The following is a 22,367-nucleotide window of genomic DNA, read 5'->3' as shown; positions in this document are numbered from 1 at the left end:
CCTACCTTTCCGAATCGCTGCCGCTGCGAGCGGGGTTCGATCCGGCGGTGGGTGCGGGTCGGAGATCCGCTGCGGAGGCCAGGGCAGCCGGCGGGCGTGCGGCGAGCGCCCCGGGGCGGGGGCCGGGGCGGGACCGGGCACTGCTATCGGGGCTGGATTTCTCGGCTTCCACCCGGATTCTCCCTCGGCTCTCCCGGCCGATTCGGTGCTGCTCGGCGACCACGTGACGCGAGCTGCCTTTGACCCCTGTCTTGGAACGGGTAGGGGGCGGGGGCCAGAGGAGGGGTGTCAGACGCGGGACCCACGAGAGCCGGGCGGCTGCCGAAGGTCCCGGAGACGATGACCTCGGAGAAACAAAGCCCAAGGGAAACCAACAAGTTATTTGGGGTCAGAGAGGGAACAGCGCTGGGGGTCGGGAAAGGCGGCAGAGAGAACCAGGGAGACAAAGACCCGCGCCCGCCGCGCCTTGGAGGGCCTTAGGAACGCCCGGGCTGGCCCACGGGGTCCTCCTAGCTCTGCCACTGCAGGGCTTGTGACAACCCTCTAGGGCCTCCTCCAACAGCTCCCGACAACCAGGTCTCTCTGGAGTGACCCCTCCTGGGCAGGACCTTCCCACCCTGCACACTCACACTCTTGCCCTGACTGGCAAACCCCTTTTATTTCCTTTACCATGATTACTGGCTTCACTTACTGGTTTCATTGTTTACTAGATTGTCATCTCCCTCAACAAGTTGTTCTCAGCTGAATCTCATCTGGCATATAACTGGCAGATGAAGAACTTGATGACCTTGTACAAATTTCTCCTCTCAATGAGTTTATTTCCCACCCCCAGTGCTATTCCATCATCCCAAGGACCCTGCAAGTAAGGCAAGATGACAATGGTTGTCCCCATTAAATATATGAAAACACTGAGGCCCAGAGATAAGATTTTGGAGGAGTCTATGTAGCTGAGAATCCAAGCTGGTAATGACATCTAACTGCTCCCCAGCCCAGAGCTTTCAGCCATTAATAAGCCATCTTGTAAACTGAGGGGTGGATGGGGACAGGAATGTTGACTGTGAATCCCTTAAGGACCTTGCTAAAAATGCCCTTTGCCAGACTTTCCTCCCCTGGAGATTCTGATTCTGTGGGTCTTGGGTAAGCCTGGGGCAAATTTGGAAAACAGTGGATTGCAGGATCATAAGGTCCTTCTGAGGCTCAAGATTATCAACTATGGGAACAAAGCTCAAAAAATATAAGCACAATCAGAGCAAAACAGATGAGCATAGAAAAGGCAAGCTAGCCATGTGAAAATCAGATAGACCCGTCCTGTTTTCCCTTAAGTGTAGCCTCCTTGTTCTGGGAGGAGGGGGCTTTCTGTCAGCCTATTCATATCTCCCATGGGGAAAAGTGTTGAGGCCTGAACACTGAGAGATGCAGGGGAATGAATGAGACCAGGCTTCTGATTCTCACAGGGTACCTATGTAATACCTCTGGGTGGGATATTCTCACATAGGCCTTGGCCTAAGGATGATGGCTACAATCCAAAATGCACCTCTCCAGGCACCACCAGATTAGCCAAGGGAAACAGCATAGACCAGCAAATTCTTGATGATCTGGGTTCCTAAGGCAGGCAACCTGGAATACTTAAAAGATGGCCTGAGTCTTGGACAGGTTGAACAAGTTCCTAGAAACTTATTCACGTTAACCTCTGCTTTTAAAAGACCTTTCTATCTGCATGTGGCCCTGTGAGCATCTCCTCTGTTCTAGGAATTTCTGGCAAGGAAATGCAGAAAGTTGAAAGAGACAAGGGTCTACACTCTCAAGAAGTGTCCAGGCTTAGGATGGGGTTATGGCTCAGTGGTAGAGTGCTCGCCTAGTGCAGGTGAGTCACTGGATTCGATCCTCAGCACCACATAAAAATAAGTAAATAAAAATAAAGGCATGTGTCCACCTACAACTAAAAAAATATATTAAAAAAAAAAAAAAAAAAAGTGTCCAGGCTTTCCGGGTACAGTGACACACACCTAATATGGAGGATTTCAAGTTTGAGGCCAACCTTAACAACTTAGCAAGCCTCTATCTCAAAAAATAAATTAAAGAGGGCTGGGGATATAGCTCAGTGGTAAAGCACCCTGGGTTACATTCTCATTGCCAAAAAGCGCCAGGCCAGGGGTTGGGGGTGGGGGGGATATCCAAGCTTGTTTGGAGATGACCTGCATGTCCCTCCTTTTGTGTCCAGAATCTGGCCAAATTGAGCCTGATGGGGAGGTACAGGACAAGTGCTATGATTCACAGGAAGAGGAGAGAAAATGAGAAGGTTTTTAAGGGGAGGCAGTATCTGAACAGGACCAGGAAGAATGGGTAGGACTGGGGTGGTGAGATGGACAGTCCTAGTAAAGAGAACAACCGGTCCAAAGGCCATGTGGAAGGGCTCAGGAAAAGCTGAGTGTTGCTTAGGAAGGGAATGGAGGAAGCAGGAAGGAAAGAATGAGCAAGAAAACTGAACAGGGGTCAGGAGAAGATGATGAGTGACCTTATGTGACTCCGTGGACTGAAACTTATCCTGAGGCCTGGCAGAGTGAGAGGGCTACAAGCAAGCAGAGCAGGTGACCAGAGTCACCTGCAGAGGCATGGAAGGGAAGGAAGGGTCAGAGGTGAAGCAGTCAGTTAGGTCAAGGAGCCATGCTCCAGGCACACTGAACAAGAGCCAATCTTTGACCAGCACCTCTGAAGGAGCTCATCCTCAGCATGTGGGAGCAGCCTGTGAGTTGGGGTCTAGTCTTCTAGAGTACTCTTGCTCTTCTGGAGTCTTCAAATGCACTTATTGTTCAATGAGCAGTACCAGAAGCCTTCAGCTTGCTATCACCTGGAGACAACGAGGCCCCAGGCCCCAACCAGGGAGTGGGCCACATAAATATAGATGAAACAAAGGACCTGCACTTCTAACCTCACTCCAAGTCTTGAGGAACACTGCCCTTGAGCTTCCCTGCTCCTTCCTTCCTTTGGGACCTTCTTCATGCCTAGCGGACCCCTATAAGGTCCCCTCCTCACACCCACATAACCCCACTGCTCACTTGACTGCCCCAGCCCAACAAGTCAAAGGCTGAACTCAATCAGGTACAGTGGCACACTCCTGTAATCCCATAGGCTTGGGGGCTAAGATAGGAGGATTGCAAGTTCAAAGCCAGCCTGGGGAAGGGGGGGGGGGGGGCTGGGGTTGTGGCTCAGAAGTAGAGCGCTCGCCTACCATGCATGAGGCACTGGGTTCCATCCTCAGCACCACATAAAAATAAAATAAGATATTGTGCCCACCTATAACTAAAAACAAAAACATCCTCACCAAAAAGTGAGGCCCTAAGCAACTCAGTGAGACCTTGGGGATGAAAATAGGGCTGGGGATGTGGTTCAATGGTCAAGTGTCCCTAAGTTCAATCCCCAGTACCAAAAAAACAAAAAACAAAAAAAAACAAAGGCTGAACTTACTGTCTTCTGCCCATTTCTGTTTCTCCCCATCTGTATGCCCAATCCCCATGTTAAGTAAGAGACCTGACACCCTCCTTTGCCCCAACACCCCACCTAAGAGCCCATTCTACTGGTTCTGACTCCAGTGTGTTTGTTTATTTTTCTCTCACCCAATCCCATTTCTCCTTCACCACCACCCTCCAGGACTAAGCCCTCATCAGCTCTGCAGCCTCTTCACTGCTACCCTCTCCCTACCTCCCCCCCACCCCACCCCGCCTCACCCCTCCCTCCCTCCCTCTCTTCTCCTCCTCCTCCTCCTCTTCTTCTTCTTCTTCTTCTCTCTCTCTCTCTCTCTCTCTCTCTCTCTCGGCATTTATTGCAACCTCAACATGCCCATTTTTTACTGAAAATCACCAATGGCTTCTCATTGTAACCAAGATAAGTGCTCTGCCTTGGTGTCCAGTTTCATCAATTCTTTGTCCTAAGTGAACATTTATAAATCCCCACCTTCCCCATTATCTGAACAATCCTCTTCAAGGATGTGGACTTGAGCCAGACTTCCTGGGTTTGAATCCTGGCTCCGCCACATAAAAAACTGTGACCTTGTTCAGTTCCTCAGTCTTTCTGTGCTGTTTCCTCATCTCTCCAGTGTGGGTAATAATAGTTTGTACTTCCCTGGGCTGTTGTGAGAATTAAACAGGTTAATAAGTAAAGCCCTTAGTATAGTATCTGTCACAATATAAGCACTATGTAAAAGTTAGTTAAGTGAGACAGTGTGATCCTGTAGGTCTCAGGTCAACCTTGATTTCCTCCCAGGCTCTCCCTAAGCCCCTAGCACTGACAAAGCCTACTGGAATACACTTCACCTCTCCCTCAGCGCTGCCTTTGTACTTGCTTGTCAGCTGCCCATCTCTTCTTCCAGAGTGCAAACTCTATGTGGAAGAACTGAGTTTGTCACAGACACTACTGAGCACATGGCAGGCAGGCAACCAGAATACATTTGTGGTATAAACAATATGAAAGTGAGTAGGTTCATCACAAAATAGAGGACACTGCCTACCTACAAAATGCCCATCAGCTGGGCGCAGTGGCGCATGCCTGTAATCTCAGCGGCTCGGGAGGCTGAGATAAAAGGAACTCGAGTTCAAAACCAGCCTCAGCAATGACGAGGTGGTAAGCAACACAGTGAGACCCTGTCTCTAAATAAAATACAAAAATAGGCTGGGAATGTGGCTCAGTGGCCAAGTGCCCCTGAGTTCAATCCCTGGTACCAAAAAAAACAAATAAATAAATAAAATATATATATCTCCATCAGCCATCAGGGCTGGGGATGTGGCTCAGTGGCAGAGCACTTGCCTAGCATGTGTAAGGACCTGGGTTCTACTCCCAGCATGGTTTAAAAAAAAAAAAAATGCTCATCAATGGTACTTCATTCACTCATTGACATTACTAGAGTCTTCACACCATTCTGGAGATGGGGGAGGGGGGACACAGGGTTGAACAAGACAGCTGCGGTCCTGTGGGGAATGTACTGCAGAGACAGACATGTCGATACAATACAATATAACAATATTATTTTAATGGTTTATAACATTTCCCTGCCTGGGAGGCTAGGGTAGTCTTTGGAACAATAAAAATAAAGTGGAAAAGAAAAACCAAAACATTATTATCTTCTTTGCCAGCATCACCAGTTACCAGCAAGTCTGTCTCTTCTTTTTCTTTTTTAGTACTGAGGATTGAACCAGGGACACATTACTGAGCTACATTCCTGATCCTTTTTTTAAAGAATAGGGTCTCACTGAGGGTCTTGCTAAATTGCTGAGGCTGGCCTCTAACTTACTATCCTCCTGCCTCAGCCCCCAAAGTTGCTGGAATTATAGGCATGCACCACTGCACCCAGCCCAGCAGGGCTGTCTTTAAAGCAGGGAGAATAGATCCTGTCCCAAGTTCATTCAGACCATCCCTTCCTTCTCTGTTTGCAGACCTCCTATTCAGTCTTCAAAGCCTCACTTAAGCAGTACCTGCCCAGGAGACCTTGCTTGCAGAGGTCTGTATGGGCAGTCGCAACTCTGGTGATTTTCTGGGAATACAGTGGAACTTGTTAAGGATAATCCAGATTTCATGTCATTTGCTTCTTTGGGAAAAAAAAAAAAAAGGTGATTCTCAATGAATATATAACTACATGTGATTTCATGTTTGGACTTCAGTGGAGGCAGAAAATAGTCTCTGTCATACCATGTGACCTGATTTGTGGTTTGGAGAACATGGTCACCATAATTACAGCATTGACCACATGGTGTAACAGTTTCCTCTCTCTCTCTCTCTCTCTACACACACACACACACACACACACACACACACACAGTGAGCTCTTTAGGGACAAGGACTTTTTGCTTACAGATACAGCTTGATATACATTTTTTTTTTTTTTTTTTTTNGCTGGGGATCAAACCCAGGGCTTTATGCATGCAAGGCAAGTACTCTACCAACTGAGTTATATCTACCAGCCCCCATTAAACAATAAAGGGAAGCAATCTGTAAAATGGGCAAGTTATCCATGCTTCAGATGGACAACAGATGTAAAACATTCTGGTAAGCAAAGTGTGTCTGAGATAGGGGATGGGGGCAATTAACAGCAAATTAAATACTCAGGCATGCCACCCATTCTCTTTTGTTATTACTTCTGGCCACCCAGAAAGCATGAAGCTCAGAGATATGAAGTAACTTCCCCATGGTCACACAGACAGGTATGGCAAAAGAGGCTTCAAGTCTAGGGCCATTCAACTAAAAACTAAGTCTTTTTCACTACTTTCCTTATGCCGAAGTGCCCAACGTTCATAAATCCCTCAATCATCTAAGACCACTGGATTTCGTGTCTCCTTTCCTCTCTCCTGAGGCATCCCCTCAGCCCTTCAATGTTACACATCACTTTCAGCAACAATGCTACTATTTGAAGAGTGTGCCAGCTGGTTCCCAAAGCAGTCCCATCTTGGGGGCCAGGTCCCCTGTATCAGGCAGAGCCTAAGCATGCATGTCAGGTCTTCCCCAGACCAGTTCTCACTCCCAGGAGCTGCCACCAGGGAAAAAATGGTCCTCAGATTCACATGAGGCACTTTTTCTGGTTTTTACATAGCGTTTTCCCATTCTGTGCACCAGTTTCTGGGGACCCCACAGCAGTCCTGAAAGGTAGACATGGTGGAGATTTTTCACCCCTATTTTTCAGAATTAAAAAAATGAAGGTTTGGCTAACCTACAGGAGATCCCTTCAGTATGCAAGAGAGCCAACCTGGGGCTAAACACAGATCTTCAGAGTTCTTACAAGTCCCTGGAAGGTTTAACTTGACCAAGATAACTGGGAAAGAGAATGAGAAAGATCTTCAAACTCCTCACACAGAAAAAATAATGGTTATTGCAAACTAATGGAAATCAGTTAATTTCCCATATTTCTTGAGTTCATTCTGATGCACCAACTAGCAGACAAGGGAAAAATACTCCCATGCACTGGTGGTTTCTAGGTGACTGTTTTCAGCAAGAGGCTTCAAGTTCCCTAAGAGCAGGGCCAGATGGCTGAATCCAGACCTCCAGAACTCAAGGTCAAGAAAGCTGCCACCAGGGCAGTTCCTTCATCAATATGAAAAAATCATCAATAAGATGTCTTATATTCTTTCTTCCATACTAAGTGTTCAAAATCTACTGTGTAAAAAAAAAAAGAAATATTTAAATCACCATAAACTTAAAAAATCTACTAAGTATTCAAAATGTACATTAGCACACCTCAATTCAAACTAGTCCCATTCTAAGTGCTCCAAAACCATACATGGCTAGTAGCCACAGTGTTGGAGAGCATGATCTAACAACCTAAAATCCTATGACTCACTTTTCTAACATTCCAGGATATTAGGCCTCTGGATTCTAGAATTCTGCAGCATACTACGGTTTTTTTAATGCTACAACTGGGATTCCACCAGATTAAAATGTCTTATGAGCCCTAAGTCTGCTGTGGAGAAGGCTTTTCCCCACATGTCTTTTGTATGGAAAGAAATCTGTATCCATGCAGAGCCCATGGGGAAGGTGGGGACTAAGAGCCCTCCCCTTGGCTGCCCCCACCACCTGGCCAGCCTGTGGGAGACGGGGTAGGCATGACTCTCCATGTGGAGCTGCCTCCCCCACCATCCCTCCAGCTCATCTCTCCATCTATGTGCACTAGCCTGGAAGTGAGACTCCCACCTTTGAGTCCTCCTGGGGAGGGGGTGTGGCCCTGCATCCCTCTAGTTTCTAGCCACTCTGGTGGGGGTGCTACAACAGATGGACATGGGAAATTGAAACCTCAGATAGAATCCCCCAAGGCTGGAGCCTAGAGGCCTGGGAGGGCAAAAGTGAGAGGCCCTCAGTCAGGGGTTAGAGAGTCAAAAGGCCTCTCTGAGTATCACATCTGCCTTCATAGTGCAGAGGGGGAAACTGAGAGCCAAGAGCAGAAGGGCTTTCTCAAGTTAGGACCAAGGTGAGCGTCACACTCTGCCAAAAGGAACTTCTGGTTAGCCAGAAGTCTCCTTTTCCTGCTTCCCAGTTCTTTTTCCCATCTCCATCTGCGGGGAAAAAACAAGGAGCAAAATGTCAAGGAGGCCGCAGGAAGGGTTTGCATCCGGGTGGCTGCCTTCTTGGCTTTGGGATGTATCTTAGTGCATTTGGGTTGCCATAACAAAATATCATACAATGGATGGCTAAAGCACAGAAATTTGTTTTTCACAATTCTAGAGGACAGAAGTCCAATCAAGGCTCCAGCAGATTCTGTATCTGATGAAGACCATTGTTTCCTAGAAGGTGCTTTACTGCTGTGTCCTCCTGGTAGAAGGGGCAAATGAGTTCCCTTGGCCTACTTTTTTTTCTTTTTTCTTTTTTTATTTTTTTGGTACCAGGGATTGAACCACTGAGCCATATCCCCAAACCTTTTGATTTTTTATTTTGAGACAGGGTCTCACTAAATTGCTCAGGACCTCACTAAGTTGCTGAAGCTGGTTTTGAACTTGTGATCTTCCTGCCTCAGCCTCCTGAACTGCTGAGATTACAGGACTGTGCCATGGTGCCAGGCTCCCTTGGCTGGTGACACACAAATATTTGGATCATAGCAGAATACTCATGCCAGGCCCAGAAATGTCCTGATTACAGAGCCTTGCCCCAGGCTCCCCTTGAGCACATAACTCCCTGCCTTAATTTCACACAAAGGGCCAGCACTGGAGCTTTGGGGGCAAAGCTATGACTTGACTCAGTCTATAGAGCCAGGAGGTTAGGCTTCTGGGAGTCACTGGCTCAGCACCCATCAATGAAACCTTCACCACTCTCTGCCCTGAGACATCCAGGTGCCCTGTAGCTGTGACAAACATCAGGAGTCACTCATAGCCACATTTTCCATGGGCTGCTTCCAGGCTGGGTTTCCCCTCTGAGGAAAGCCCCAAGGTTGTTCCTCATGGTCAGAACCAAAGAGGAAATGACAAAGATCCTGCTGCAGAAGGCAATGAAAACAGTGCAACTTGGGTCTCTAGGGATCTGGTTCTGCCAAAGCAGAGTTGGGGGAGGAAGATGGGGGTCCAGCAGGAATGTGGACCTGTAATCTAGATTTGGAAAAGTGCAAACACTGGAGTGAAGTAAGCCTGGATTCTAGTACCCAGACATGCTCCTTGGGAGGCATGTGATCTTGGGTCTGGGCTCCACCTGGGCTCCCTCCTGTTAACTGCACATGCCCATTCACAACCAGGGAAGTAAGGATCTGAGTGCATGTGGCCAAGCCCATAGGTGCTAGTTCTCACTCACATGGCCTCTGGGAAACCGTCTGGTTTCATCTGCTACTCTTTGCTGCTATATGCCCCATAAATATTTATTGAATAAAAAATGAATGAATGAATGAATGAATGCTGCCAGCCAAAAAGGCAACAAAATATAGGGGAAGGCACTGAACTAGGTCAATCAGGAGATCTGATAGATTTGTTTTGAAAACAATATGACAATATTGAACCCTCTTAAAGCATCCACTATGTTGTCAGACATGCTAATAACTTGAGAGCACTCAGTTCTCCCAGCAGCGCTATGTCAAGGCATGATTATTATCCCTATATTCCAGGTGAGGAAATTGAGATGCAGAGAGGCTAAGTAGTCCCAGGGTCTCATTAGAGCTGAGCCTACACTTGGAACTAAACGGCTGACCCCAGAGCTCATGTTCTCCACTCTGAATGGCGCTGAGGGTCCTTTTAGCCTCCTCTTTCAGGTTTCTCAAGAAAGGACTACTGGGGGGGATGAGGCTCCCCTCCTTGAGATGGTGATCCTCGGGTTTCCAAGAGTTTTGGAGGCTCCTGCAAATCAGCCACTGGAGAGCGCATGTGGGAGATGAAGTGGGCCCTTTTTCAGAGACTAATTCTCTGCAGCTTTCCAGCTGCTTCCTGCCCCAAAGTAAGGCAGGAAACAAGGCCACCAGGAATTTTGGCTCCAGCATCTTTGCCCTCCCTCAGCCCATCCTCCCACTCCCTGCCCTGATTTCTGGATCTTACTCTTTCTTACCCGACCATGGACCTTGAACTTGAGGTTCACTCCCAAACACACTTTCCAAAATGAGAGCAACAAGTTAAGGCTGGGAATCCAGAGACTGGGTTCTCTATATAGCCAAGGAATGGAGGATGCTTTTCTTTCTGAGAGGGCAGATTTGGAGAAAACCTACCCTAGATGGGAAAGATAGGGATTGGGAGTGTGCAAGCAACTCACACGTGCACAACTAACAAAGACTCTCCAAAGTGACCATGTTGGATCCTCCTGACCATCCAGGTTAGAGATGGGTTAGACTGCCAAAATTCGAATCTAACAGAAGTGAAAACCAAGATCCACAAGCATCATAATGCTTGTGACTATGCAGACATTTAAGAGCAGAAGCCAATGTCTCCCCAAGCTTCAGAGACTATAGAATAATTATAATAATTACTACTGCTGCAAATAGTTACTGTTGCAAATAGCTCTAACTCAGCCAAGAGTTTTCCTTTCATTAATTGATTTAATCCTCTCAACAATTGTTAAGTTGTGAGTCCCATTTCACAGATGAGGAAACTGAGGCTCAAAGAAACAAGTCACATGCACAAAGTCCACTTAGTCACATCTACTAGTCAGAGTGTCAAAGTCAAATATGAACTCACATCTGTCTGGCTCCAAAGTCTTAGGCCTCATAGGGAAGATAGGGCAACCCCCAACCTGGGGCAGAGGAATCACTGTTTCCCAAAGCAGGACTCAGGACAAGTGTGGCCCCACCCAACAGCTCAAAGTTCCTGGGAAGCTTGCAAGCAGCATGCTGTAGACAATGTACCAGGCACTGCAGGGTGTGGGGCCACATCTGTGAGTGAACACTCTCCACATAGCAGCAGCCCATGATCTAGGCAAATGTAACCCTCTGATGACCTCACAGACAAGCTCCCCACGTGGGCAGTCACTCTCCACTAACTCATTTACTCACCGACACCAGCCAAACGGCCCTCGTATTTCTACACACAGAAACCCACTTATTTTGCCAACCTCCCCAACCAGGACCAGCCAGCTATATAATTTGCAAGGTGCAGTGCAAAATGAAAACGCAGAAGCCCTTGTTCAAAAATTAAGAATTTCAGGACAGTGACAAAAGAGCATGGGGACCGTGCAACTGTACAGCTTGCAAGCCATGCCATCAGCTCCATCCCCACCCTGTCTCCTCCTCCCCACCTGCTACTTCATCCTCTTTTACAGACATGCTAAGCTCTTTCCCACCTGGGGTTTGTTTGCAAGGGCTGTTCTTCTTGTCAAGAACTCTTTTCCCAATCTCCCTCAAAACTGGGTCCTTCTCATCATTTAGGAATCTGCCCGAATATTACCTGCCTGGTCCCCCAGTCAAAAGTAGCCACCCACATAGCTTTCATCAGAAATGTATTTACACCCTTCATAATGTGGACCACACCCTGTGACCTTTCATGTCTGTCAGGTTACTATGTATTGTCCATCTTCCCTGCTAGAACGTCGACTTATGGGGACAGGACCCATGTCACTGAGTCCCAGTGCCCAACCCAGGGCTTGGTGCACAGAATGGGTTCAATAATTTCGTAAAACAGTGAATAAGTGAATGAATGAATGAGTGGTCACACACCAGAACACACACCCTCCTGCCACTACATCTCTCCTCTCTCACCCTGCACCCTAGACTAGCACAGGGTGTTCTCCAAACAGCCTGGCCCCCAGGGCATGCCAATACAGACAACCAGTGAACAGCACCAAGAGAGGAAAGCAGATCCCAAGGCCCTGAAGGACAGACCACAGTGGCAAGGCCCAGGGCAAAAGAAGGAAAGAGAAAGGAGCCAACTGGAAGGAAAGAAATAGACAGAGTCGGGACAACAAGCTGAGCTTGGTGATGATCCCATTTCCTTACTTTACTAGTGAAACTAATAATTACTATTAATACCTGGCCCTTTCATCCAGGCTGGCGGGAGGCTACAAACATGAAAGGCCGGGGGCCTCTCACACAGGTTCCAGGGCTTCCTAACCACCAGTTAAGCTTGGTAGCCCCTCCAATTACCCCTCACCCCAAGCATGCTGTGTCACCTGATTCAACACCTTTCCAGGTGGGACCAACAGGCCACTGCTCCCTGGGCCTGGCCCTCCTCAGAAGGAAACACAAGGAACTGCAGTTGGCAGGTGGTGCTGGCAGCCCAAAAAGTCATAGGGAGGTGACAAAAAGAGGAACCCTACACCAAGTGGTTGAAACTCAGGAGCCCTGCCCCCATTCCCAAGGCTGCCCCCCACCCCCACTCTACCCCAGGGACCGTGAGCCTCTGGGCCCTGCCAGATGGCAGTAGGGGGAGGGTGCCCCTGGGAAAGGAGGATCTAACCAAAGAGACAGAGTCAGCAAGGCCAGCTCCTCCTCACTGCCCCAGGGTCAGTCACCCTGGCCTTGGTCTCTGGTATTCTCAAGTTTTATAACATATTATCTTCCCTCAAAGAGGCCTCCTCTCAAAGCCATGGCTGACACCAACCAGCCTCTCCTGCATACCTCAGCAATGGGGCCCTCACCACCTCCACCTGCCAAGCTGCTCAGACTTGCGGGGCAGGTGCTTGCAGTGACCTCATCCAGTCTCTTGGCTCCTGGAGTCACGTCAGAAGCCCTGGTCTTTCCAATGAGCTCCAACTGCTTGTGCCACCTTTACTAGGACGTCACACAAGTGATTCCAAATATAACAGGGTCTGATTACCTGTTAACTGCCATCTTCCACGCAGGCATAACATCCCCTAGCTTCCCCTTCTTGGTAGGGGTCTCAAGGCTGAACCCAGAATCATCCTCACCCCTGTTCCAATTCATCTGAAAATGCTACAGATTCTGCTCCCAAAGTCTCTCCATCATCTGCATTTCTTCATCTTCATAGCTGCCACCGTGGTCTACCTCCCCCTTGTCCATCACTTACATAACCATCTTCCCCGCTCCTGTTTCCACTCCTGCTCCCCTCCCACTGACCCTCCAAACAAAACCAGAGCTGATTTTTCTTTCTTTCTTTCTTTCTTTTTTTTTTTTTTTTTTGTTGTTGTTGCAGTACCAGGACTGAACCCAGAGGCACTTCACCACCACTGAGCTACAGCCCCAGCCATTATTATTTTGAGACAAGGTCTTATTAAGTTGCCCAGGCTGGCCTCTAATGTGCTACCCTCCTGCCTCAGTCACCCAGGTCACTGGGATTACAGGCATGTGCCACCATACCTGGCCAGAGTGGACTTTAAAAGACACCAATTAGAACATTCTGCTCCCCATTTAAAGCTCTTCACTGGCTTTCCGTGACATGGAGAATATACTCTACTGGCCCTCTGCCCTCCTGGGTGACCTCGCAGCATTACCCTCCCCTGTCATCCCTGCCTCCTTGCAGTTCCTTGGAGCTTCCTGGCCTTGGCGCTTTTGCCCTCTAAGAGTGAACCCAGTCCTGTAAACCACGCAGGTCAGTCCTTTACCTTCACACACTGACAATGATGAAGTTATTGCTGGTCTACTTGTGTAATGTCTACCTGTTTCCACATTAGAGGACCCAAGTCTTACCTTATCCAGTGCTGTTTTTTGTTTTTTTGTTTTGTTTTTCCTTCTTTGGCGCTGAAGATTGAATCCAGGAGTGTTCTACCACTGAACTACATCCCTAGCCCTTTTTACTTTTTATTTTGAAACAGGGTCTTGCTAAGTTGCCCAGGCTCAATTTGAAATTGTGATCCTCCTGCCTCAGCCTCCTAAATGGCTGGGGTTACAAGCCCTGTGCCTGGCCTTCATTCACGGCTTCATCACTCACCAGTACCTGCACATACGAGGCACTCAGTCTACTGACCCAGGATCTATCCCTGTGGTGCCAAGCCAGTGGGTCCAGTTTTTCCATATGAGGAAACTCAGAGGAGGCCCTCGCAAGTCAGCCTGGGGCACTCCACAGGCTGGACACAATCTTTCCCTGAACCCCCGAAGGACTGGGCGTCACCTTCTCTTCTCCTGCTCTGTAAAACAAGGATAATCATCCAAGCCCCTGTAGTGTGCTGAGGCACAAAGGAAGTGTGCACACCAAGACCTGGTCGCATCACAGCCCTGTCCTAGGGAGAATATCTTGTCTGAAGTGCAGATAAACACACAAACACACACACACCAACTTCTAGACTCAGAAACTACAAGAATGTGGGCAACAGCCAAGGCTTTCCCTGAGCAGCGAGGATCAGGCGCCATCTAGCGGGCCCTTCGGCAGGAGCAGGCATTCGCAGTCTGTAGGGCAGCTGCCTGGGACCCGCCCTGACTTCCCCACCTGGCAGAGCTTCCTCTGAGCCCCCTAGACTAAAGTTCTACCCCAGTGCCATTTAGGCCCAGTCCCAATCTTTGATCTCAACTCCCCAACCCCCTCCCCTTAGCCACACAGACCTTCTCCCAAATCTGAAAGCTCCAAGTTCCCTATGACTCCAGACCTCCACTGGCTGTTGGGCTTCAGGACTCTCCTCCACCACCTCCTCCCTGTCCAGCTGACCTGGCCCACAACACACACACACACACACACACACACGGATATCATGTTTCTTGTTCATATTACTCATTAGACAGAGAGTCCTTGGCAGGGGTCCTGGCACATTCATGTCTGTGTGGTAAGGAGGGAGGGGTCCTGAGCCCACAAGGGAGCTCCATGAGACACTGCGACGTGGGGCAGTGCTATGTGCTTCGGAGCAGGAGAGGCCGCCCGTGAGGCCTCCAGCAAGGGGGCAGGACATTGCCTCAGCCTGCACCACCTCCCACTGGAGGGTGTGTGCACTGGCGTGAACCTGCTCACACAGCCCCCTCCTCACCTTGTTCCCCACACTCAGACACAGAGACCAGAGTTCCTGTGGGTTCTGGGGCTCAGACCAAACCCAGAACCACAGTGACATCACGACAGCTTCACAGGGAAGGACACTTTTTTTTTTTTTTTTTACTGGGGAATTGAACCAGGGGCGCTTTACCACTGAACCATATTCCCAGCCCTTTTATATTTTATTTTGCTAAATCACTAAATTGCCCAGGCTCACTAAGTTGCTTTAAACTTGTGATCCTCCTGTCTCAGCCTCCTGAGCTGCTGGGAGGAGACATACAGCTTACAGGCATGCACCACCACGCCCAGCTAGGGACCAACACTTGTGAAGGTCCTACCTCCAAGTCCCAGGGCTGCAGTTGGTGTCTGACTGCTAGCTGTGTGTCAGGATGAACTAAGTTACCCCCTCTGGGCCTTGTCTCCACCCCTTCCTCTCTCATGTTTGAAAAACTTCTCCAAGGGGAGGAGAAGATGAGCCTATGGGCAAATTAAAGTATAAACTGTTCCTAAGAGCAGGGAGTGAGAGTCTTCCAGGCTGGGCTTGGGGGTCCAGGAAAGGGCTCAGATTTGCTTTCTCAAGGCCTATTACCCACTCTTCATTCACCCAATCAACAGACAATTAGAAGACACCCAGACTGGTTGTCAGAAATATTGGGGCTCTGCAATCAGACTGCTTAGGCCCAGATCCTGGTGTCCCACTTACAGATAAAAACTTGTTTCCTTGGTTGCAACGTGAGGGGAATACAATTTCTCTACTTTCTATGGTTATTGAGAGGAGTCAAGGACATGAGACATTCAACTCACTGAGCACAGAGCCTGGCATGTTCTAAGTGTCCAATTAAGGTCATTATCACCACTGAACAATTGTCAGTCACTCGTGACCTAGTCACATTTTGGTTTTATCTACCCACATACACGCAGGCATGCCTTGTCCATGGTCCTCTAGTCCCTGTCCTCAGTCCCTTCCTTACACACCTCCTCAAGGCCTTCTGCTGCCCTCAGGAATTCTAGAAGGTCTGCAGCAGAACCTCCTCGGTCCCTAGTCTTTTCTCTGCATAGTCCCATTTTGTCCTAGGAAATGCAGCTCTCCCCTGGGGTTGCTGTCCCTCACAGGCCTCTTGAGGGCTCTCCTTCATCCTTCCACAACCTATGGAGTGAGAGAAGGGGGGGCAGAAGACAGGGAACACTCCTGCTTCTCACTGCCACATCCAGGCTATTCTCCCGCCTTTCTCCCCAAAAGACCCAGCTTTAATTCCACGTCACATCCTGAGAGGCGCCCAACATCAGCCCACCTTCGCACAGGGTCTCCCAGCCCCTGGGTCCACCCTGCCATCTTTGGATGCTCTGCCCTGGACTCATGGTCACCCTCAGTCAATCGGTGTCTCAGTTCTTGGCATTTCAATGGTCACATGGATGATGCTTCTACTACTCCAGCCTCCAGTCTCTCGACATATTTTTATCTAACCATCTTGTCTTCCTGACCATCTCTGCCACTTGTTCCCATGGTTGTGACCAATACCTGGGACTCCTCCCTAAACCATCATCTCCATGACGCCCCCTAGTCCTTGATCATCAGCTTGAAGACACCAGCTGGCATGTTGATTTCAGTCATCCCTGACTACATTGGGACCCCTAGTCCCTCGCTCCACCCTGTACACACTGTCCCTGCCAGTGTGGACACTTGACTACTCCAGCTATCCACCTCAACGCCACACGTGGACACATCATACTTCCTTTCACCCTCTGCTCCCCTGTCCCTCTCTTAAGCTGTCCTCTCTTGGCGAAATCACAACCCTGGTTAAATCCAATGCTCTGCAAGTTAAATCCCACTCCGTGCCTGCATCTGGGAAGCCATGCCGGCTGGAGAAAGCACCACACACTAACCTCAAGAGGACCGACCCTAGGATGCTCAGGAACTCCATTCGATTTCTCCAGCCTTGGTGTCAAGCCTTCTCTCACCCAGCACATTCAACTTAGAGCTGGCTGCTGCCACTTCCCTGTAGAGAGTCTCCCAAAGCCCTCCTGCCACATGCCCACCCTCCCACCTTCCTGCTGATGGCACTGAGGACACATTCTCTCTCCTACCAAAGCCTATCCTCTCACCTGAGCCCTAGAGCCCCTCATCATGTCTCCACTCCAGCTTTCTACTCTCTACTGGACCATCCCACCCCCAAACAGACATCTGCTAAGAACAGAATCTTTAAAAAAGAGATTTCTGTGGGTACAGTGGCGCATGCCTATAGTCCCACTGGTTTGAGAGGCTGAGGCAAGTGGATTGCAAGTTCAAAGCCAGCCTCAGCAACTTAGTGAGGCCCTAAGCAACTGAGCAAGACCCTGTCTCTAACTAAAATATGAAAAGGGCTGGGGATGTGGCTCAGAGGTTTAGCACCCAATCCCTGGTATCAATCAAAAAAAAAAAAAAGAAAGAAATTTCCCCATTCTCCATCTGCCCCTTTGCAACAAACTCAAAAGCTATCTACACCTCCCTCTTTCTCTCTTAAATATACTCACTTCAAGCTTTCGCCATTCCTCCAGCTCCCCCACCCCATGAAACCTGCTCGTATCATGGTCCCTGGTGGTCACTCTCGGCGCCCATCCTATGGGACCTCTCAGTGCCCCAACATAGCTGCCCACTCCCCTTCCCGACTGTGTCTTCATGTGACTTCCTGGAACACCTTCGTGGAGTCCCCAATCTCACCCTCACTACTTCCTTCTCACTCGCTGTCTCCTCCTTATTCCATCGTGTGCACACGCACGTGTGCAAGGACCCCAGGGCTCCGTGCACGCAAGGCAAGCACTCCACCACCGACCCCCCCCATGCTCTCGACACTCCATCCTTAGAGCTCTTTTCCACCTACACCACAGCCCTCAGTGGTCACAGTCCCCGATTTGAAATATCACCCCTATGCCCAAGACCCCAGATTTACACACCAGCCCAGGCCTACTCCTCAATTCCAGGTTCATCCAACCTGACAACCTCCTGGACATGTCCAGTTGGTGTGTGATAACACCCCAAACTCAGGCCTAAGACCAACTCGGGTCTCCCCTCCGAGCCCTCACCCCCCTCGGCCTCCCAGCCCGCAGCTTCACCCTTCAGGTACCCCAGCCCTGACTGCGGGAATTGGCTCTCGACGCTCTTCCTCCAGCCCACGTCTCGTCTCATCTGCAGGAAATCCTGTTGGATCTACTTTCAAAGTACAGCCAGATTTGAACCACTTCTCTCTGCCTCCACTGAGGCCCCCCTGGTCTCGGCTATCAATACATTACACTTGGTTTACTGCAAAAGCCTCTTAACCCTGATCCTGCTTCTATTTCTGCCCCTCACCCCTCCAGAGGCTGAGTGGGCTCCGCACAGAGCATCCACAGTGAACCTATTAATACAAGTCAGACCTCCCTCCTCTGCTCAAAACCCTCAACAGCTCCACGCAGGGCAAAACCAAAGTCTTTACAATGCCCTGTGGGGCCACATGACCTCTGATCATTACATCACCTCTCTGACCACCCCCTCCAGTGCCACTCCATTCCAGCCACACTGGCTCCCACCACTCCGGTTCCCACCACCCCCAGAATATGCCCCCCACACTTCCGCCTTTGGGCATGCGCATGTGCCCAGGAGCCCCATAAAGATCTTCCCCTAGATGCTGGCAACACTCCCTTCCGCATCTCCCTCGGGCCTCTGCTCAAACCTCTCCTCCAGCCTCCCGCCTTTTGCATTGAATTCTGCCACCTGCCCCACCCCTTTCCCTTCCTTACCTGCCTGGCTTTTTCTTCCTTCCCTAGCACTGACTGCCTACTAACATAATGGGAAAGTTACTCAGATGCTGCAGCTGCTCTTTCTTCCAGAATGTCAACTGTAAGAGGGTGGGAATCATTGTCTGATTTGGTCATCAATGTATCCCAAGTGTCAAGAACCTAGACACATATGCAATGCTCACAGCCTTCACTGATAGAATGACTAAGCTGTGAGTGGTGAGCACACTCCTGTACTCACAATGCTGACAGCGTACGGAGTGGGGTGGGGTGAGAAAGAGAAGAGGCAAGACACTGCAGGAGTGTTCATCCCTCTCCCCTTCTCACAGCACACTGGTCATACCAGCTAAGTTTTAATTATTTGAACTCTCCAAACACATTCTTACCTCAGGACCTTTGCACGTACGATTCTCCATTCTTCCATTCTTCCTGTCTTAATTTAGCTAATTTCTACTTCAGATATTAACTCATTTTTCCATTACGGAGTATTGAACCCAGGGATACTATACCAGTGAGCCACATCCTCAGCCCTTCTTTTTTTTTTTTTAATATATTTTTTTTAGTTGTAGATGGACACAATATTTTCATTTTTATTTATTTATTTTTATGTGGTGCTGAGGCTCAAACCCAGGGCCTCATGCATGCAAGGCAAGCGCTTCACCACTGAGCCACAACCCCAGCCCACCTCAGCCCTTCTTAATTTTTATTTTGAGACAGGATCCCACTAAGTTTCCAAGGCTGGCTTCAAACTTGTGATCCTCCTGCCTTAACGTGCCACTCCATGCTTCAGCTTCCCTACTCTACTTTCAAGTTTCAGTTTAAATACCATTATGATTGCATCCTACAACTTGGCTACAGAGTAGGAGTCCAACAAAGATATATGTTTTCAACAATTTTTTTTTTTTTTTTTTTTGGTACTAGGGATTGAACCCAGAGGCACTTTACCACTGAGCCACATCCCCAGCCCTTCTTATTTTTTATTTTGAGTCAGGGTCTAAGTTGCTCAGGGCCTCATTTAGTTGCTGAGACTGGCCTCAAACTTGCAATCCTCCTGTCTCAGCCTCCCAAGTCACTGGAATTACAGGCATGTGCCACCATGCCAGAATCAATATGTTTTTTTTGTTTTGTTTTGTTTTTTGATGCTGGGGATCTAACCTAGGGCCTTGCGCATGCAAGGCAAGCACTCTACCAACTGAGCTATATCCCCAGCCTAGTAATCAATATGTTTTTAAAAGCACTATTATTATACCATTCTATATATGAGAAAACTAAACCCTAGATAGGCTTTAATTTTTATTCAAGAATACACAGCTAAAAACTATTTGTAGAATCACAAACGTGTTGATTAAATAATCCAAGAGGAGTTTTGAAGTAGTAACTACTATAGTTTCTGAAATAAGACTTCTCTTATTTCTCTGTGGAAAAATCTGTCCTGAAGAAACTGTGTGGGCTGCCTTTGGCCACGCTCCCTCCACAAAGCCTTCCCGCTGCCAGGTGGAGAGGTCTCTGTTTAGTACCATGCTGATTCAAAGCAGGAGCTCATCCCACAATACTCCAGTCTCCACCACTATCCCGACTCTGCTGGGGAACACACTACCTGAGAACAAAAAGCCCTGGCCTTCAAAGAACACAGAGAGACCATTAATAGAAGAGATGCAAATGGTCAAAACATTCAGAAAGATGTCTGACTTCACTAATCATGAAGAGAAGGGATGCAACAAGGATGTACTTAGCTTCTCAGCTTATAGAAGTAAAGTGATACGAACTTTCAGGAGAAAAATTTAACTACATATATCAAAGTTTAATGCCAGGAACAATGGATTACGCTTGTAATCCCAGTGACTTGGGAGGCTGAGGCAAGAGGATCACAAGTCTGAGGCCAGCCTCAGCAATTTCATGAGGCCCTAAGCAAGAATAGCAAGGCCTTTCTCAAAAATAAAAAGGGCTGGAGACATGGCTCACTGGTAAAATGCCCCTGGGTTCAATCCCTGATACCAAAAAAAAAAATTTTTTAAATGCATGTTCCCTTTGATTTCAAGCAATTTACTTTGAGGAAGGGATAGCAAAAGTGAGTTATTTTTGTTGTTGTTTTGTTTGGTTGAAGAAATGGGGTCTCATTACATTGCCCAGGCTGGCCCCAAACTCCTGGGCTCAAGCGATCCTCCTGCCTCAGCCTCCTGAGCATCTGGTACCACCACAGGCTGTGCCACCACATCCAGGACAAGTGTGTTCTTGACAGTTTTATATTTGAAAATTCTGGAGATTAATCTAAACATCCATCAATAGAGAACTGGTTAAATAAGCAATTATACACCTATACAAAGTGATACCAATAGTAGTTAAAAAGACACAACATGGTAACTAGTAAGGAAGAGGATTTCTGGGGACACAGTTGAAAAGATGAATTTTGGGGGGAGACTTTGATATACTTTTTGGTAACTTTAAAAAAATGTTTGTGTGGGGCTGGGGTTGTGGCTCAGCAGTAGAGCACTTGCCTAGCACGTACGAGGCCCTGGGTTTGATCCTCAGCACCACATAAATAAATAGAATAAAGCTATTATGTCCAACTACAACTAAAAAATAAATATTTTTTTAAAAAGTTTGTGAATGACTTTATATTCAAAATAATAAAATTAAATATTTCTTTTAAAAAATGCTATAGGGGGCTGGGGTTATGGCTCAAAGGTAGAGCGCTCATATAGCATGCATGAGGCCCTGGGTTCAATCCTCAGCACAAAATACAAATAAAATAAAGGTGTTGTGTCCACCTACAACTAAAAAAAGTAAACAAATATTTTATTTTTTTTTTAATGCTATAGGGCCAGGAATAGTGGCTCACAACTGTAATCCCAGTTACCCTGGAGGCTTAGGCAGGAGGATCTCAAGTTTGAGATCAGCCTAGGCAACTCAGTGAGACCCTGTTTCAAATAAAATTTAGAAACAAAAGGGCTAAGGATGTAGCTCAGTGGTAGGGTGATTGCTTAGTGTACATGAGGTCCTGGATTAATACCCAGTACAGCAAAATTAAATAAATAAACAAGCAAGGAAACAAATACATAAAAAGCCGCAGATTTCTACTGGTTGTTATGGAAAGGTATCTACAATGATGTTGGGTGAAAAAAAGCAAAATAGCAAATAAAATGTAATTTTCTTTTACATAAAATTGTAGATTATATACTAAAGATATTGGTATACATGTGGGTATAAAATGTTTCTGGAATGATGTACTTTAATTTCGTAATAGTGTATTTCTAGAAGGAAAACTTGGGGGACAATTTTTACTTTTTTACTACATACTTCTCTGTATTATGTGGACTATTTATAATGAGCATAGCTTTTTTTAAAAACCATAAAAGGCAAATTATTGTAAAGCTCTTTTCTTTCCTTAAAAAAGAGAGTCCTTCAGCCTTAAAGAAGAATGAAATTATGGCATTTGCTGGTAAGTGGATGGAGCTAGAGAACATCATGCTTAGGGAAATAAGCCAATCCCCAAAAAGCCTAAATCCAAATGTTTTCTCTGATATTCCAACACTAACTCACAATAAGGGGCATGAGTAGGGAGGAAGAGAGGTACTTTGGTTAGGTAGTGGGGGTAGGAAGGACAGTGGGACGATCTGACATTATTACCATATGTACATATATGATTACACAACCAGTGTGATTCCACTCATTTACAATCAGAAGAATGAGAAATTATATTCCACTTATGTATGATGTGTCAAAATACATTCTACTGTCATGTATAACTAATTACAAAAAAAAATTTAAAAAGGAGAGAGTCTTTTCCTGTATGTATATGCATAAGTGATTCCTGGGAAGGACATGTGCCTA

The 22,367-nt window shown here is 47.6% G+C and overlaps 1 protein-coding gene across 2 annotated transcripts in view; it reads right to left on the bottom strand.

Moving 5' to 3' along the window:
* Window positions 1–22,367, bottom strand: part of Ndst1 (N-deacetylase and N-sulfotransferase 1) — an 84,178-nt gene that overhangs the window by 60,475 nt on the left and 1,336 nt on the right. The window contains exon 1 of one of the 2 annotated variants that reach the window (XM_015486256.2): window positions 6–195. The exons of the other annotated variant lie outside the window; for it this stretch is intronic. The gene's annotated coding sequence lies outside the window, so the exon portion shown is untranslated. Of the gene's footprint in view, window positions 1–5; window positions 196–22,367 lie in introns of those variants that run through there. 2 annotated transcript variants of the gene reach the window in all.

Source organism: Marmota marmota, unplaced genomic scaffold (assembly GCF_001458135.2).
Source record: "Marmota marmota marmota unplaced genomic scaffold, marMar, whole genome shotgun sequence".
Taxonomy (NCBI): Eukaryota; Metazoa; Chordata; class Mammalia; order Rodentia; family Sciuridae; genus Marmota; species Marmota marmota.
This window is presented reverse-complemented; position numbering and strand designations above follow the sequence as displayed.